At 42.9% G+C, this 6921-nt stretch overlaps 1 pseudogene; it reads right to left on the bottom strand.

The window, feature by feature from the left end:
- Positions 1-5539: 5539 nt before the first annotated feature.
- LOC143385968 (BTB/POZ domain-containing protein KCTD9-like) lies at positions 5540-6701 on the bottom strand (annotated as a pseudogene).
- Positions 6702-6921: the final 220 nt, after the last annotated feature.

The following is a 6921-nucleotide window of genomic DNA, read 5'->3' as shown; positions in this document are numbered from 1 at the left end:
GAGAAGAGGCTCAGCTGAGGACACTCACCCTTCAACTCAGGTTTATGAATCTGTTTAGGGCTCAGTCCCATGGAAAGGCCTTCCTCAGAGTACCAACGAGGGAGGTGAGAGGGTCCTCAGAGGTACAAAACAGTGTGAAGACAAGAGTTCTGATTGGGCAGGAACCAAGAGCATCCCTTACTGTGCTGGAGGCCCCTCACCCACCCCAGGTGCAGCCTTTGAACCTAGAGCCTCTCCTCATCTGGGGGCTGGGAAGAGCCTGGGGCCAGGAATCAAGAGTCTGGATTTAGTTCTCACAGCTTTTTTGGGATCTTGGATGAATCCTTTTTTCACTCTGGGCCCCACTGTTACTCATTGACAAAATGGAGGGAGACTTAAATATCCCTTAAACAAGGATTGTTTTTCGAGTTCTGGCATATGCCAGTTCTAGAAAAGATAACATTGAAATAACCTGCATTATGCGTAGTGCACACCTGTAATCCCAGTGTCTCAGGAAGCTGGAGGCAGGAGGATTGCCTGTTCAAAGCCAGCCTCAGCAACTTAGTAAGACCCAAAGCAACTTAGTGAGACCATATCTCAAAAGAAAAAAAAATTTAAAAAAGGGCTGGGCATATGGCCCAGTGCTTTAGTGCCCCTGGGTTCAATCCCTGGTAGAAAAAAAAAAAAAAAAAAAAAAAACAGACGTGGATTGTGATTTTTTTTTTTGGGGGGGGGGTTACCTGGAAATGAACCCAAGGACACTTAACCACTAAGCCACAACCCCAGCCCCTTTTTTCTTCTCAGCCACCACCCTGCTTTTATTTTTTTATTTTACTTTTTTTAAAGAGAGAGTGAGAGGAGAGAGAGAGAGAGAGAGAGAGAGAGAGAGAGAGAGAGAGAGAATTTTTTAATATTTTTTTTTTAGTTATCGGTGGACACAACATCTTTGTTTGTACATGGTGTTGAGAATCGAACCCAGGCCGCATGCATGCCAGGCGAGTGCGCTACCACTTGAGCCACATCCCCAGCCCCATGCTTTTATATTTTATGTACACACAGGGTCTCATTGAGTTGCTTAGGGCCTCACTAAGGAGAATTGTGATCTTAACTCTGCATTCAACAGGCCTGAGCTGCAGCTTTCTGTTCTGTAGAATGGGAATCATTGCTACACAATCTTAACTCCCTTCCTTGCTCTTGTAGAGCTATATTATTCCTCCCCTAAACTCAACTGTGTGGGGACATGGAGTGGAGGGGCTGCAGTGGACTCTACTCAGAATCTTGGGTGTCTCTGATTCCCATTCCAACTGTTGCTCCCTGCCACTGAGCCCAAGACCAGGGTTAGATGCAGGGGAGGCTTTGAGGCAAATGGGTCCACTCAGGTTGGAGGGAGAGCTGCAAGCAGGCTCTGTGTCTCTACTGAAGGCCATCTGTGGGAGGGTGGGCCTGCAGCTGGCTCTGTCCCTGATTCAGTGCTAACTCAGAATTGCTTTCACAAGCCGGGCACGGTGGTGCATGCTGCCTGTAATCCCAGTGGTTTAGGAGGCTGAGGCAGGAGGATCGTGAGCTCCAAACCAGCCTTAGCAATAGCAAGGTGCTAAGCAACTCAGTGAGATACTGTCTCTAAATAAAATACACAATAGGGCTGGGGATGTGACTCAGTGGTCCAGTGTTTCTGGGTTTAATTCCTGGTACCAAAAAAATTCTTTCATAGCCCCTACTGTTATGTGAAAAGTAGAAGTTAAGTCAGCAAGCTGGCTTGGGGACAGGAACAGAGACAGCAGGGCCTGAGGACTAGAGCTCTTGCCCAGCTCTGGTGAGGAAGACCGTGAAGCCAGCTTTAGGTGTGTGAGAAACAGGCCCTGGGAGATAGAAACCATAGAGAGGGCTTCTCTTTCTCTCCTTGGGTCTCAACAGCACTTAGAATGTCTGCCACCCTTTACCATTGACCTTCTGTGAGCCAGGTGATTTGTCCCTGTGGTTGGGTTGAATGCCTCCAACAGCCCTGAGAACAAGGAGGGAGTCTTATTAGTCTCATGTTACACATATTGCAGAAGAAGCTGCTGGAACTCGGAGAGGGAAGAGAGTTGCCCAAACTCGCACAGCCAGTGCCGCACCATCTAGAGTGCAATCAGGAAAGGCACCTCTTTCTTTCTTTCTTTCTTTCTTTCTTTCTTTCTTTCTTTCTTTCTTTCTTTCTTTCTTTCTTTCTTTCTTATTTTTTGGTACCAGTGATTACACCAGGGACACTTAATCACTGAGCCACATCCCAGCCCTTTTTATTTAAAGACAGGGTTTCATTAAGTTGCTGAGGCTGACTTTGAACTCACAATCCTCCTGCCTCAGCCTCCCAAACTGCTGGGGTTGCAGGCACACACCACCATGCCTGGCCCAGGCGGATGACTTCTGAGCATCTATCTTTTCAACCCAACCCAAAGGCCTCCAATAATAACAATAGCATTAACACAGTATTTTCTACATGCAAGACACTGTCCTAAGTGTTTCCTGTGAGTATATTTTCTCATTTAATCTGAACCTCAGTACTATGAGGTGGCTACTATCATGAGGTACAAATGAATAATCTGAAGGTCAGAGTACTCAAGTCACTTGCTCCTTAAGGCATACACAAATTAGCTAATACACAAGGCAGGCCTCAGGGCCACACTTATCCTCAGCACAGTGCATAACAGGCATTTCTATAGAAAGGTTAGAAGGAAGGATGCAATCTCACAGGCACAAACATCCCCTGGGTGCCCTCCACTCGACACAGCTCAACTGAGGCTTGTGCTCTCCCTCACATGGCCCTTCAAGATTGTGTATCCTTGGACAAGCCCATCACTTGAGCCACCCTTCTCCAAGCCTTGGTTTGCCCCTACACAATGAAATAATTGGACCCACTGATCTGTAAGGACATGTCCCCAGCTCTGCCATATTAGCCTCAGTCAAGGCCCCCTCTGTGCCTCTGGTCAGAGGCTACGGCCTCAGGACACCTCTCTTTCCTAACCCTATCAATCTGTCCTTTCCCATGACTTCAGTCACTAGAGATTCAGGTTTGGTCTGCACAGAGGCAGAGGAATTCCAGTCTGGCCAGGTCTAGCCCAGGAAGCTATTTCTCATGACAAGGGAGCAGACACCAGGGCCAACCAAAGTCCAGCCCTCCACTGAACTACTTGAGCCCTCAGTTCATCTGGTGGCCTGTGTGTGGGGTCTGGAAAGCCACATGCCAGTCTCCCAGCCTCAACACTTAGAGCCCTCCTCCTGGGGTCTTTTCTTCCACTGCCCAGCAATCTATTCCTAAGTTTGTTTTCAGCTTTAATTTTTTAAAAAGATTTTGGTGCTGGGAATTGAACTCAGGGCCTTGCACATGCTTGGGAGTGTTTCTCCACTGAGCCACACCCTCAGCCCTCTTCTCTTTTCTGAGCTGTTAACAATAGCAGCAGTCACTAATGAACAAAAATGAACTCCCTGCTATGAAGGAAACATTCTGGCTACAGCACACAAAGAACATACTTTTCAATTGAAGAATAGCAATCGAGCACCCTGGAGACTAGCTGTAATCACATCTTAGCTGTTTACTTCTGGACAAGTTCCTCAGCCTCTCTGAACCTCCGCTTCCTCATCTCAACAATGAAAAAGACATGATTGTTATCTCTCTGAGATGCTGGAAGGAGTCAGTGCTATGGCAGATGCTGATCTCAGAGCGTGGTGCCTGGTACATGGTACGAGGTCAATAAATGAGTCTTACTTTTTTTTTCATTGTTTTATATCATTTATTAATGCAGTATACATTAGATCCCAAGCCTGCAGTTTCTAAAAACACCATGTTTAGATCTTTCAGAACCTTCTGCAGTTTTAGGTTTGTCTACAGAGGTACCCTTAAGTGAAATAACAACACATTCTATAATTATTGAAAATGTAGTATAGAGTGAAATGATTTAAATATTATTTAGGCACATATTGATTATGAAAATAGAATCTCTCAATACAATACTTATCTGTCTTGGTAAAAACAATAAAGCAAAGAAAATAATTTATTTCTAAAGTTGCTTTTCTTTACCTGTAAAGGTCTGACTCCTCCCACTGTGCATATTCCTTTACTGTTAAGAAAAGCTGTGCATATGTAGATATAGAAGAGTAAGCTATGGAAACACTGAAATTTGTCCTTCTACCAAAGGAGACAGAAGTGATTTTTAATGATTCATTTCCTAAAATTGATGAGTAAGCAGGATTCAGAACCCATTTGGACACAGCTTATATCCCTGCTCTAGGGCAGATATAAGGACACTGGGGTATTGGGAGGGAAGTAAAGGCCCTGACTCTGCTATGGCAGAAAGAAAAGGACTCAGGAAAATTGGGTTACAATTTGAAAACCAAAGACACACAACAGCAAATATAAGTAAAAGAACCACAGGTGCTGACTGATTAATATCTTAGGCCATCCAAATGCCTTTATTTTCATTTATTAGTTTCTTTTGATGGTTTAATAAATAGCCAGTTTAAATATCCTCATTTCCCACTGTAAGATTTTTAGCTGCAATTATATTATATTGCCTTCTAAAAAGTTATTTTGTCCTTTTAATTTTATACTCTTAATTGCAGCAGTTTTGGTTTTGATACCTATTTTTAAGCTGGCCCAATTTAAACCATTTGACATTTTATTTAAGTGGCTATTAAAGATGAACCTTGGTTTTTTGGTTTTGAAGTATGATCCTATGCTTATATATTGATTGTATCTGAGAAAATTAGATTAGTAGTATAAATAGACAGAACCTCCTGCTCTGATGTTGAGTGGAACTTGCCTAGAATGAACTTCTGAGGAATGCTCATTCAAAAGTTGTAACTGTAGGCATATTCATCCTTCAACTGGAGAGTTCCAATAAATCTTCAATATAATAAAGATGTACAACAATATCTTTCCTCTCTGCCTCAATAGGAACAACAGGCTATTTCTCTACTTTAGCTATTGTTTTGTTCTAAAAGTAAACATTATAAAAATAAACCTGAAAAGAGAGCCTTAGGGAGTATGACCTCACCATATTCATACAGTGTGACAGGTACATAAAGAGGGGAGGCATTGCTAAAGCTATTCATAAACGTGAACAACCTTTCCAAACTTTTCATAAAGTTTAACAATTTAAATATCCATACTGCATCTAGGTATTCTATAAATAGAGTTGCACATGTTGTGCTTTTCATAAATTAAATTTCTCAAATGCATCTTAATCCAAGATGGATTTCCACATCATGCCTATTTAAAAGCAAATAAAATAGATACTATATTCCTGGTCATAAAACCAAGCATATCTCCCTACCCCATTCAAAAGGCAGCAATATAATCTAAGTTTCCCTACAACTATTAAATGAGTACTTTTCTGTTAAAATCAGAATATGGAAATAATTCAATTTCTCCCTTATGCACTGCTGAGAACAAGCATAATCCTCTAAACTTTTTTTTTAATTCCTTTACAGTGTTATTTTTTCTAGATAAGTGAGAGAGTGGAGAAAGAAAATGATTAGGAGAACATTTTTCATCTCAGACATCTTCCTCCAGCCGCTGAGATTCTCATCTGACACTCTGGGACATGTGTAGTGGTGTCAACATCTCTTTAAATATAGCCCCCTTCACATTGGAACCTCTGAGGTTTGCTTCCTGAAGGTCACACCCAGACAGATCACAGTTCTCTAAATCAGTTCCTGCCAGAGTATCTCCTCTGAGGTTACAGTTCTTCAACTTTGCATTTTTTAAGGTAGCAACTCTCAGGTTAATTCATGTCATTTGACTTCCTTCCATATCTACACCTTTCAGATTAGCACCTTCCAAATTGGCTTTAAGACCAGAAGGATCCTCAAAATAACACAGTTTCAGGGATGCACCTTCTGCATTAGAACAAAGCATCTTGACTCCCTGGAGATTTGCACAATCAAGCACTGATCCAGAAAGATCAGCTCATTCAAGATTAGCACAGCAGAGATTTGCATGTGCAAGGTTGCAGCGGCTTAAGTTGGCCATTTTGAAATTAATGTATCGAAGGTCCAAACGAGAAAGATCAGCACCACTGAAGTTTAAACCCTGGCAACGTAATTCTGACTTGGTTGGAGTTGCTAGCAGAAATCGAACAAATTCCTTTCTGGATATTGGTGAATGATCCTCCGGTGGTTGGGAGTTCTTTATCGCTACTTCTAGGTGTTTAATCAGTGAGTCAATAACAAAAAATCTGGCTTCTTCTAATACACCCAATAAGTTAATGCCATCATTTACAATAAGCTGTCCATGACGCAAGTAGTTCAAAATGGGTTCAAAGTATTCAGGACTTCGGTGGATTAAGAAAGCTCCTCTATGATCTTGTTTATTTCCCCAGACACCTTTGTCCTTGAACATGTGGGCCAGCATACTGTCAGGTTCTTTATTCACTAAAGTGCTCCGTGTAGTTGTAAAGTACCGCCCCCCAACATTTAATGTTAGCCAGTCTGTGTGTGATCCGAATAATCCTTCAGGTGGCTTAGAATCTGTCTGAGGATCAATAAATGGCTCTCCTTCACAAAACATCATCATTCATGATCAAAGCAATATCATCAATCAGTCCACCTTTCCCATTATACACACTGGTGGCTTTTATGCTGAGTTTACTGCTGGCCACAGAAAGCCAATCAGATAAAGTTCCATATACAGCAACCACCTTTCCGTTCTTGGGGCTGGCGTTAAGGAACAGGGTCACCTGCCTCATCGCGCTGCCCCCGCCGGGTCCTGAGTGAGCCGCCACCCTCCCACCTGGCCCTCCGCCCACCTTTTTCTCCTCCCGCCCTTCCCCTCCCTCCACCCACTCGGGCTCTCCTCCCTTCGCCACCTTCCTTCTCTGGAGTCTTACTTTTGACTTCCACATCTGTGGAGTCTTGGGCAAGCCAATGGATCTCAATTTTCTAAGCTAAAAGAGAGATTCAAAATAA

Source organism: Callospermophilus lateralis, unplaced genomic scaffold (genome assembly GCF_048772815.1).
Source record: "Callospermophilus lateralis isolate mCalLat2 unplaced genomic scaffold, mCalLat2.hap1 Scaffold_378, whole genome shotgun sequence".
Lineage (NCBI taxonomy): Eukaryota > Metazoa > Chordata > Mammalia > Rodentia > Sciuridae > Callospermophilus > Callospermophilus lateralis.
The sequence above is the reverse complement of the archived record's forward strand: the minus strand, read 5'-3'. Positions and strand labels throughout refer to the sequence as shown.